Raw genomic sequence first — 13,320 nt, 5'->3', positions numbered from 1 at the left:
TCAGGTTCAGGTACATCTTCTTCCCAGCGAGGGTGTTGTCCCAATCTTCCAACCTACCTCATTGTGGACCTTACACTTTTTCTCTGTGACTGTAACGCTTTAATGTTGTAAAATGTAATTCTGTATTCTGGTACTTTTTCCCTGCACAAGCTGTTGTACGTGTGTCTGGCTTGATTGTATTAATGTATAGAATAATTTGATTGGATAGCATGCAAATGGAGCTTTTCGCTGTATCTCGGTGCACATAATAAAACTATATCAAAACCAATGTCACTTGGTGCATCGCTGCTCAGAGGGGGCCATGTGATGTGTACTGATCCTCCCAGATGACTGAGAGTGGAATCCTTGATGGCATTTACAGGTAATGGGGAGATTTCTAATAAGCACGCTCCCATCAGACCCCAAATAAAGACACAGCTGAGAAATGTCGCAAAGTGTTTCCTTAGCATTTCTTGAAAGGAAGGGTATATTTAAAGTAAATTTATCAGTGTGTTACAATTCTTCTCAAATGTTTTATACCTAAGGAGAGACCAAAGTTCAATACTGTATTCCTCTCACCATCCCACCCCATCGCTTCATCCTCAGATAGGGGTGGGATGGTGAGAGGAATACAGTATCCTGGATTTTATCAGCGCCTGGAAGGCATATACATTGCCCCTTCACTCTTCCTGAATGAAATCTACTCTTGCCCATTGTCTCGCCTTATGCAGCTCCACTTTGAGGCGGCCTCTCTGTGTAGTGTCAGTATATGGCAGCGTGCTATAGGAGTGTGCAATCAAATGGTAGTCTTCCACCATCAGCACACCAAGCTCGAGTTGTCAGATATTACATGTGAAGCTAAACAAGTATAGGTTTTTGGTGAGGACAAGGGAGAAACTAAAAGTCCCGAATCTTCTATTGAATCGGCCTCCGTTAATAAACGCCATCTCAATTCCTGAGGCAAAGAGAAGCAGCCCAACTTCTCCACTGCATATCCATTTCTGCCTTTTGCTGTGCACTGCCTTATTCTGCAAGAAAGAGGGAAGTGCATTGGAGACACCAGTCAGTGTTTGGCCCGTGTGGCCTGGTTAATGTGACGTGGCACAATAGTTCGGAGTTAAACAAACTATGAGATGCGGGTGCGGGGCTCACATGAGCATTGAGCATGTGACCATTTAAGAGCATCTAAATGTTTATTTCATACGGGTCCTGATTGAAAGATATTGGTGCTGGATAAGGAAAGGGGGTGGGGAGCTGTTAACAGCTGTGGTGCTAAGAGTTCAGTTAATTGGATATGATGTTTGTCGGAATATTTGCTACACTGTATCCAGAACTTGCAGCTCGACACTTTGTATGGTGTACCATAATACACGGTGCCATGGGTTTTGGACAGTTTCAAGGACATCTTGGTCCCGCTAAGGGTACAACAATACACTCTTTCTCTCAATTTCTTACAATTCTAGTCAACCGCAAGACAGTTTGGAGCCCTGCAGTCTTAATACCATTATTATGACTCCTATCGAATAGATGCCGGAATGATGGTAATCAGAATATAGCACTAATTTGGTGGGATGCCAATTAAATTACAAGTAACATGCATTGTTCTTAAATTAAGATCCATTTTGCTATGTAGTGTAGTGACCAAAATGTAATAGAGGAAAGTAGATTATATTTTAAAAGGAAGCTAGGCTTCTTCAAGGCAACCACAGTGATAGGGAAGTGTGATTACAGCAGAGGCACAAAATATCAATAGGTTAAGGAGGATTAAGAGTAGGGGCATCATAAATTAGAATTGTTTAAAAGTAACATTAATAAAGCCAGGTCAAGATAACACTGTATAAAAATTAGTGTCAAATAGACATATACTAAGGTGTCATAAGCTGGAAAGTGATGAGAAAGAAAAAGATTGTGTTAATAGATGGAAATTACTGAGATGCCTTTAGACAGGGTTCTGTTAATAAAACACTGATAACAGTGTGATGGGACGGCATGGTGGCGCAGCGGTAGAGTTGCTGCCGCACAGCACCAGGGACCCGGGTTTGAACCTGACTACGGGTGTTGTATGTACAGAGTTTGTACGTTCTCCCCGAGATCTGCATGGGCTTTCTCCGAGATCTTCAGTTTCCTCCCACACTCCAAAGACGTACAGGTTTGTAGGTTAATTGGCTTGGTGTAAATGTAAAAATGGCCCTAGTGTGTGTTGGATAGTGATAATGTGTAGGGATCGCTTGTCGGTGCGGACTCGGTGGGCCGAAGGGCCCGTTTCCGAGCTGTATCTCTAAACGGACCCTAAAATAACATTGCCCTTATAAAGATCCATAAAACCAAAGGGCATGGATCATCAGGAAAGTCTAAAACTAGAGGGCACATGTTTAAGATGAGAGGATAAAGATTTAAAAGGGATCTGAGGAGCATGTTTTTTATACAGAGGATGGTTGGCATGTGGAATAAACTGTCAGAGGAATTAGTAGAGGTGGATACTGTTGCAATTTAGACAGGTACTTTGACAGGAAAGGTTTAGGGGGAAAAGGATAAATGCAGACAAACAGGACTAACTCAGTCAGGCATCTTGGTCGGCATAGTTGAAATGGTTTGAACGGCCTGTTTCCATACTGTATAAATCTATGACTCAAAATATACAAATGTGGTTTTAGTTGGCATAGATAGCTGTGGGTTGAGAGGTCAGTGAATACAAGTGTATGGAGAAGACTTAGTTGGAATTTGTTTGAATTGCTGTTTGGGAGACATGGGTTGAGGGTGCAGAATATGTGTTTTCTGTTAAGATGACACACAACAGACAGGGATTAAGTAGCAATTGCTTGCATGTGCTTTTTGGTAGTAGAAGATGGATGTTGTTTCCTTTCAAAGCTAGACACAAAACGCTGGAGAAACTCAGCAGGTGAGGCAGCATCTATGGTGAGAAGGAATTGACGACGTTTCAGGTCGAGACCCTTGTTCAGAAGGATCTCGAAGGGTCTGAAGAAGGGTCTCGACCCAAAACTTTGCCATTCATTCTCTCCATAGATACTGCCTCACCCGCTGAGTTTCTCCAGCATTTTGTGTCTACCTTTGATTTTACCAGCATCTGCAGTTCTTTCTTAAACAATAATTGTTTCCTTTCAAGTCATGTTAGAAATGTGAGTTTTGCTAAGATGCTGACCAGCCCTTGGCATTAGGCATATTTCTGGGCAATTTTCTGCCAGGCCAATTTTTGTTAAGGAATTTGATACATTCTAAAATAACTTTCTCGGAAAACACATCTTAACTGAGGAGTTTGCATTTGTAAAGTGTTACCCTTCACAGTTTTCTTAAAGTACTGAACATTTTACAAGTTTTGGTGTAACTCTTAGCTGAAAGCATTAGCTTCACAAACCACAGCCGGAAGTCACTGATCTGGCCCAGAGAATTATTTTTTACTTGTCTCCAAGCAACCTAAACCTCAGTGGTCTAAATGTTGTGAAATAAGGAAGTAGTGCATCAAGGTTCTCCATACCAAGACACGCACAGACACAAACCTTCTCATCTACTAAAATTCATTGTTCTTTCTTTAAAGGTCAATGCTTTTGTGCGACAGTTTATATCATACTTTCTTAGAAACAATGGCAGTCCCTTTTACTCTTGAACAGTGTGCTTACAATGCAGCTTCAATAACTCCTGAAAAATGGTATAACCTGCTGGACAAGGTCTCTCTATTCCTCCTAGCAGCATGATTATGCCCATATTTGTGCAGGAAAGAACTACACATTCTGGTTTAAATCGAAGATGGACACAAAATGCTAGAGGTATGTGGAAATTAATTCAGTGGGACATGAACAAGCTGAAACAATGGGTCTAATTGTGCATATTTCTGTCCTAGCTGGGCTCTGGTAGGCTCCCGACCCAAAACATCGCCCATCCATGTTCTCCTAAGATGCTGCCTGACCTGCTGAGCTACTCCAGCACTCTGTCTTCTCTGGTCTAGTAAAGGTAGATCTGCATTGATTTCTGCTGGTGGGGCCAGAAAACTGCATTCAAGCCCAAAGTCCCAGTACCAGAGCACATTTTAAATTCATCCCCATCACATTTCTGCAATTCCTGGGACTTCAGAGGTGTCATCTTTTAGGTGAAATATAAAACTGGAAACCTCTTGTGCTGAGATTTCACTGCAATATTCAAAGAGAAGCAGAGCAATTTGTCTCAGTCAACGTTTATCCCTCAGAATGGCTATCCTACGTCTTATGGTCTTCCAGCAAATCATTTACCTTATAGAGTTGGTGACTATTATTGATACATGTGTAGTCAAAGACAGCCAGCACTAATGGCATGCATTACTGGCAAAGCACAGTGGGCCAGCTGGAAAATGTGTCAGAGCACTGGTACAGCCGATAGGAAAGACCCTGTGCTGAGGAATTTGAGAGTTGAAGTACATTTGCTCTTCCTGGAGAGAGTTGTCTTCGGCACAGTTATCCTGTAAAATGTCACCTAACACAATGTTGGCAGCCTTGGCAAAGTCTGTGCCAGCAAGTACAGTGCTCATCCAAGAGGTCCATGTATGGTGGAATAACTCCAAAGATTATATGTGACAAAGCTTTTCTCAGACGGGCATATTTGTGCCTCCTATCCTGAGTTACTTGACACACCCCAACAGTGTCAACACTGAAGTATAACTGAATGAGTATCAGGGCATCTAATTCCTTGGAAAAACATCCCATTAGTTGCAGCACGTAACAGTATTTGGAAGATATTTGTGCAGAATTCTGAAGCTGCTGTCACCTCATAAGGTCATAAGTCATAGGAGCAGAATTAGGCCATTCGGCCTATCAAGTCTACTCTGCCATTCAATCATGGCTGATCTATCTCTCCCTCCTAACCCTATTCTCCTGCCTTCTCCCCATAACCCCTGACACTTCTCCTGATTTCAGGAGTTTCTCATTAAATACTGACAAATGCAGCAAATCAAGCACAAAATGCAATAAAAAGGAACGGCAGATGTTGGTTTATGCCAAAGATAGACACAAAGTGCTGGAGTAACTCAGCGCGTCAGGCAATATCTCTGGAGAGCATGGATGGGGGAAGTTTCAGGCCTGAAAAAGAGTCCCGGCATGAAACGTCACATCCATTTGCACAAAATGCACCCTATTCAAGTGAGATTCTTTGGCAGTAGAAAATATTTTCTGGGTGGAAATGAGAGTAGAGTGAATTGCCATGTCACTAAGCACATACGTAACACTGGGAAGAAGTCAAGCACAGTAAAGAGGACCATGGCCAGAGAAAGCAAATGCAATTGCACCCAAAAGTGGTCATCAGTATGATCTGCTCTGGGAAAAATCAAAGTAGGATTGTGTAGCCCAAGGGCAACATTTGATGCCGATTTCTTGACTTACAAGTTCTAATGTAATCTGAATATAGAGGAATTCACATTTCACCCTGCCCTTTCCACCCCAGCAGACAATTTCCACGTTCTTGGTTGTGAAATACTTCAACATTATTCACAGGGCTTTATTATGAACCCACTTAATACCAATTTTACATAAATGGATCTGATAATTGGCACCAAAACCTGTTTCCCAGAACACACTATCAATGTTAATTCAGATCAAACTGATAATTTATTCATTACTTCTTCCCAGAACTCACTGCCCAGTTTAGTATAGATCTGATTACACTCAAACTGGGACGTGTCTCTGTAATCATTACCAGACTGAAACTAACCATAAACTACAATCAACTTGACAATTCTCAGATTTAATGGAGACTGTTAAAAGACTAAAAGCTGAGAGACATCTTAAAAATACATGTGTAAGAAGGAACTGCAGATGCTGGTTTAAACTGAAGTTAGACGCAAATTGTTGGAGTGGGGCAGGCAGCATCTCTGGAGAGAAGGAATTGGTGATGTTTCAGGTCGGGACCCTTCTTCAGACGAGAGTCAGGGGAAAGGGAAATGAGAGATATAGACAATGTAGAGAGATATAGAACAAATGAATGAACGATATGCAAAACGGTAATGATGATTAGCTTAGGCAATGACTTAAACAAGGGTATGGAGGAGATTACAACAATGATTCCTGGATTAGAAGGTATTAGCTACTTGAGAGAGTTTGGACAAACTTAGAAACAAGAAACTGCAGATGATAGTCAACCAAGGAAAGACACAAACTGCTGGAGTATCTCAGTGGGCCAGGAAGGATCCCTGGATAGCATGGATAGATGACAGTTCCAGTGAGGGTCCTAACCCGAAACATCACCTATCCATGTTCTCCAGGGATGCTGCCTGGCCCTCTGAGTTACTCCAGTAACTTGTGTCTTTCCTTGGACGAACTTAGATTGTTTTCTCTGGAATGCCAGAGGTTGAGGGGGGATCTGATTGAAGTATATAAAATTATGTGTGGCATAGATAGGGTAGACAGTCAGAACCTTTTTCCCTGGATGGGAATATCAAATGCTAGAGGGAATGGCTTTAAAGAGAGCGAAGGTTTAAAGCAGAAGTTTGGGGCAAGTCTTTTTTACACAGTGTGGTGAGTGCTTGGAAGCACTGTTGAGGGTGGTTGTGGAGGCAGATAGGAGAGTGAGATTGTACTTTTGCATAGGCACATGGATATGCGGGGAATGGAGGGATATAGATTACGTTCAGGCAGGGAAGAGTTAGTTTTGGCATCATGTTTGGCACAAATATTGTGTGTCAAAGAGACTGTTCCTGCTTCACTGTTCTATGTTCTAAATTGCAGGTAGTCTATCATTGCAGAGGTGCAATCCAATTATTAAAGGAATGATTCAATTCAGTGGATAATCGACATCATTTTACAATATAATAATGTATATATAAGTAAGAACTACAGTAGGATTAGCATTCCTATGGAATAGAAACACCACATTACTTAATATCAAATCACACTGTGTAATTCAATAAGAAATATAAAACATAAAATAATAGACTATTGCAGAAGATAGAAGCATACAAAAAGATGAGATACAATAGGATATGATTGGGGACAAAATAATCAAATAAATGTCAAAACAAGTTACAACAGATTTACAAAATTTAATTTTATTATATAAAATACATTCTAAAACTCTGGTTCATTTATTGCCCTATTATACATTTTCTTTTTGGAGCATGTCTACCGTTTCACCACAGGTCTGATCCTGGTAAGGCATTGAGCACATAGTTACAATGTTGGTACTGACAATGTCCAGCATAATTCTTTCTTCTTTGTCCCAGGGGATACAACAGAAAATGTAAAGTCCATGGCTGACAAAAGAATACAGGGAGGCTTTCCATAAACGCAGCATCCTCCAGACAGCATGAAGTTTGGTTCTATTAAATATATTTAAATGCATGGAACAAGATCAGCAAGAGACAATAGCCCAGAAGGTTTGAGCAAGTTGGACAACCACAACTATATGATGGAAGTCATGGAGATACTAGATTCATGACCCTATAAAGATTGCACTTCACCAGAGAAACAAATATGTATGTGTTAACTATTGGAACCAGACATTTGTTCAAGGACATACAAAGAGGTGGGTTCTGAGGGTGATATTTCCACACAAAGTGTGGTTGCTGTATAGAACGAGCTGCCAGAGAAGGTAGTTGAGGCAGGTACAATCGCAATGTTTAAGAAACATTTGCAAAGGTAGATGAATAGGGCATGTTCAGAGGGATATGGGCCACACTCAGGCAGGTGGAACTAGTGTAGTTGGGACGTGTTGGCATCCCATCTGGAAACTTGAGTTCTTTCAGGAGCTATGAGAACAGTCACATTGACTTATTGTATGTCAATGTTCATATTAACTGTTGACAAATAAATAATAATTTATAATACCATTATAATGTATGCATCACGATCCAAGCATAAGTGTATAATGTGGAAGACAGAAAGTTAATTTATATCCTCAAATATAGATTAACCACTACAATTAAGATTAATAATGACAAAATAATAAGGCAAAGAGAAATTGGGAGAAATACCCTGAAGAACTGGAAAGATTTACTGGAAACCTGACCTGGCATGTTCCAGAAAAGCAAATAACGCACTTCTTTCACAGTCGCCTGTCCTGAAGTTATGAATATTTAATCTTTGGAGTTGTCCTTTTAGCATTAACACAGAGGTTGGTGTTGCAAGGGGATTTGGATTTAACTGTGAAGCTGTTTAATAGAAATTAAATTTAAAAGGCATTTGGACAGGTACCTGGAAAGGAAAGTTTAGAGGGATGTGAGCCAAATGTGGGACTGGTGTAGATGGGGCTTCATTGTCGGTATGTGCAGATTGGGCCGAAAGGTCTGTTTCCATGTCATATGACTCTATGACTCTATCTAAAACCCTTGCCAATCACGGAGGAGGACTTTCCAAAGCACCCATTGATCATAACGTTCTAATATATGTAGATGTAAGAAACTGCAGATTCTGGAATATTGAGCAGAAAAGAAAGTGCTGGAGGAACTCAGCAGGTCAGGCAGCATCTGTGGAGGGAAGGGATAGATGACATTTCAGGTTTGGACCTTTCTTCAGACTGATTGCATAGAAGAGAGAAAGCAGGAATCCCCAAGTCCCATATTATCATTTTTAGCCCATCCCCTTCCACCCACAACCCTCCCTCCAGCTTTTCATTTCACTCCCTCTCTTCTTTCCACTTTTCCAGTTCATTTTACCTAATCCACCTAGAATTACGCAGAGGTTTCCATTTTGTCATTGCTTGTCAACTGATACTAGTCAATCCGGGAGTGAATTGCATATAATATTCACTTTTCACCATGAATAACGTTGAACAACTTGCCAGTAACGACAAAGAAGCCCCATTATACACCAGTTCCACCTGCCTGCATTTGACCCATATCCCTCTAAACATTTCCTATCCATGTACCTGCCCAAATGTCTTTTAAATATTGTTATAGTACCTGCCTCAACTACCTCCTCTGGTTGCTCGTTCCATATACACTCCATTGCTTTTACTGTTCTAAACATGCTTGTCTACCTAACAACATGCAATTTAATTAAAATTAATTTTATAGATGCATAATCCATGGCATCTGCTGTCATATATGCCTTCAAAAATTATCTCTCAGTTGGCTCCTGGTTCATAACTAAGCACCCTATGATGGAATTTGGTCTTTACCGCTCTCTTGTAAGGGCTTGAATGGCTCCTTTGTCGTGTTTGTGAACAGAACTAGACACAATACTCGATTTGTGGTTTAACCAGAGCACTGTAACGGTTTTATCATGACTTCCTCTGTTCTAAAATTGTTTCCACCTTTTAAGCCGCTTGACTTTACCTGACTGATTTCTTAGAATTGAAGCTCAAAGGGTTTCTTTTAGTTACATTTTGTGAAATTGCTCACACAGAGATACAAACGGCATTTGTAGTATCCTTCATTGTAGCACCCTTCAATGTCAATTAGTAACAATGTATAATTACACGGGTGTAAGATATTTGAAAAAGATACGTGGTGTTTAGTTTCAGACACAGTTTTCCTACATCCTTTATGAGTGCATTGTCGGTGGGAATATTAGCTCAACTTTTAATTCAGAGCATGTATGCAGGAATGGCAGGGTGAAGAGGATTAAGTAAAATGACACAAAATGCTGGAGTAACTCAGCGGGTCAGGCAGCATCTCTGGAGAACGTGGACAGGTGACATTTCGGGTTGGGACCTTTCTTCAGTCTGTAACATCATCTATCCATGTTTTCCAGAGGTGCTGCCTGACCAACTGAGTAACTCCAGCACTTTTTTTGATTTTTTGTAAACCACCATCTGCAATTTGTTGTTTCTCTATTAAAGGGAATAAGTGACAGATTTACATAGCCAATACCTACCAGTTATGGACATTTTAGTTACCTACCTTTAGTTACAAAATTCCAAGGCAAGCTTCTCTCCCCGAATCCTAAAAGAACAATGAGACAGCCGGCAGGTCCAAGCAGATTATCATTGGGGAATCAAGAAAATGGATTTTGTCTGTATGGTAAGTGTGGTACAGAGTGACATACATTGGTGGGAAGGGAAGAATTGGGGCTGCAACCTTATTACATGTGTCCTCGAGATTTCCCCTGAATTCCCCATTGGATTTATTGATGATTGCCTTTCAATCCTAACATATGGTTTTGGGCTTTCCCAAAAAATCTTCTCCACTGCAAGCTTATTATAATCCTTGATCACTTTAAATAACTTTTCAGAAAAAAAGGACCAGCTTCCTCATCTTTTCCAGAATTGTATATCCTTAGTTTTGGAACCATGGGAAACTTAACATATTTTCTTACAACATGGAAGGAAATAGTTTGTTGCATCGAGTATGTGCCGGCTCTCAGATCATTCCTGATGCCACATATCCTCCTGTGCCCATTACCTCCACCCTTGTTCTCCTGACATCCACCTATACTCAGGGTAAGTCACGGTAGCCATTTACTTACGATGACTTACGGTAATAACAAGCATATCTTTCAAGGTGTGTGATAAAACCGGAGCACCCAGTGAAACCCATGTACGAGTTTGTACGTTCTTCCCGTGACCTGCGTGGGTTTTCTCCAAGGTCTGCGGTTTCTCCGATACCCCAAAGATGTACAGTTTTGTAGGTTAGTTGGCTTGATATAAATGTAAACTGTCACTAGTAATAATAATAATAATAATAAATTTTATTTTCGGGCGCCTTTCAAAATCTCAAGGACACCTTACAGAAATTAACAGAAGAGAAAAAACATATAGTCGGAGTAAAATAAATAATAAGGACATCACCAATACACAAATTAAAGACAGAAATCACTCCAAAGACAAAAAATCAAAAAACACAATGTGAAAGAGAGAGCAGCGGCAGCTAAAGCGCGCCAGCGTCCACTCTCCCTTCCGACAACCATCTTGGACACAGACTAACATTTAACTTACAGACAGGAAAAAATCATCCCCCCACAGTGGTTACCACTGTGAGGGAAGGCACAATGTCCAGTCCCCATCCCCAGTTCACCCAAAGTCAGGCCTATTGAGACCACCGCTATCGCCTCTACGGAGGCCCGATGTTCCTGGCCGTTCTGGCCGGGTGGTGTTGCCCCAGCGTAGGGAGAGTCCTCTCAGCGGCTGGGCCACCTGGAACGGCCGCTTCCTAGCTGGGGACCGCGGCTTCCGAAGCCGACAAGGCCGCGCCGGGTTGGAGCTCCCAGGCTCCCGATGTTGAAGTCGGCGCCGCCCACTCCGCACCGCAGACCCGCAGCCCGGAGGTGTTGATCTCGGCGGTCACAGCTCACCAGAGCTCCAGCGCGTCGATCCAGCGCGGCGACCCAGGCAAGGCATCACCCGCTCCGCTCCACGATAGCGCTCCAGCGCTGTGCCGCCACCGAAGCCGAGGTGCTGGGCGGTCCCCGCCAGGAAACGGCGCTCCAAGCCCGCTGGTAGGCCACGAAGACGGGTCGACGGGCAGCCCGGAGAAAAAGCTGCCTCACCGACCAGGTAGGGACCTAGAAGTAGAATTGCCCCCTACCCACCACATTAAAAAGTCAATTTCTCCAACGGACGAAACACTAGTGTGCGGGGATCGCTGATCGGTGCAGACTCGGTGGGCCGAAGGGCCTGTTTCTGTGCTGTACCTGCAAACAAAATTAAACTAAACATGGTCACAAAACATGCAAACTCACACAGACAGCATCAGAGGTTCAAGTTCAAGTGAGTTTATTGTCATGTGTCCCTGTATAGGACAATGAAATTCTTGCTTTGCTTAAGCACACAGAAAAATAGTAGGCATTTACTACAAAACAGATAAATGTGTCCATATACCATGATATAAATATATACACACATGAATAAATAAACTGGTAAAGTGCAAATAACAGAAAGTGGTTATTAATAATCAGAGTTTTGTCCGATCCAGGTTTAATAGCCTGATGGCTATTAAGGTCAAGATCAAACCTGGCTCGTTGGCGCTGTGAGGCAACAGCACTAACCACTGCTTCACCTTTAATGCAACTGTGCCAATAATTGTGTATTTTCCATAAATATTGCAGCCAAAACTGTGCACTGTGCTCTAAGCATTATCCAAACAAGGTATGATACGTAAAGCATTATGGTTTTTAATTCAATTTTTAATGCATTTTAATTCTTTTCCTCTTTTAAAAAAATGATCTCATTATTCGTTTTCCCTTTTCTAGTGCATTATATCTGAATCATTACTTCTAATAACTTGTGTAGCTGTATCTCTATTGGTTATTCCTGGAAGCAAAAAGCAAGACACAATATAGTCAATAAAAGCAAATAAAATGTTCAAAATATAGCTTTCCAGCAATATGGGGCTGAATCTCATTATGTCAGCTGGAGCTGATTAACTTTCTAAATTATATTTTCTCCATAGCTGAAGTGCTAATCTATTCCGTTTCTTTCTGTAGTTCTTGCCTGGATCTAAAGGATTCCTCGTCAATTATCAAACTTAACCAGGCATTAATTACAACTTGCCCATTAAGAAGCCAGCTCTCAAATACATATTCATTCAGTTTCAGCATCGTTTTTTTGAGTAGATCTCATCACTGTTCCGAATCCATTCTCTGTTTCATTTTCAGACAATTGTAATTCCTCAGGTAGAAGAGCTGAAACTAAGCTATTTGATCATAATGATAGGAACCAGCTTTATAATTCAATATCTGCCATAGATATTGAGTTATATCAATAGAGCAAACTTCACCAAAGACAATTGCTGAGCATGCTCCAAAGTGTTCCTTGGAGATGATGGACACTTCATGATCTACATTTATTCATCTGTTTCAATGTAAACCATTTGAATGATTAAACAATAAGCATTTACTCAACTGTAACAACCAGAGACAACTGGCACTCTTATATCAATGATTTGGTTGAGAATATACAAGGCATCATGATTACATTTGCAGATGACACTAAAGTAGGTGGCATCTTAGACAGTGAAGATGGTTATAAATAATTACTGTGGCATCTTAAGTGGCCCGGTGAATGGATAATGCTGTTTAATCAGGTAAGTGTGAGGTGTTGCGTTTTGGGAAGTCAACCCAGGGCAGGACCTTTACAGTGAACGATAGAGCTCTGGGGAGAATTGTGGTGCAAAGGGATCTAGGAATACAGGTATATCATTCCTTTAGAGTGTCATCACAGGTAGATCGGTTGGGGAAGAAAGTTTTGGCGCATTGACCTTCATCAGTCACGGTAATGAGTATAGAAGTTGGGACATATTGATACAGTTGTAAAAGACCCTAAGGAATCAACAATACATTTTCACTGTCTAATATTTTAGGTGCAATGAGTAAAATAACATGGAAGGGAAAACAGAGAAAGAGTTAAACGAAATGGAAAAAGACAGGAAAGAGAAAGAAGAAATTATTGTTATGGGAAAGGGAACATACTTCAATAATGAAACTTCAA

This window comes from Amblyraja radiata, chromosome 28 (assembly GCF_010909765.2).
Source record: "Amblyraja radiata isolate CabotCenter1 chromosome 28, sAmbRad1.1.pri, whole genome shotgun sequence".
Classification (NCBI taxonomy): domain Eukaryota; kingdom Metazoa; phylum Chordata; class Chondrichthyes; order Rajiformes; family Rajidae; genus Amblyraja; species Amblyraja radiata.
The sequence above is the reverse complement of the archived record's forward strand: the minus strand, read 5'-3'. Positions refer to the sequence as shown.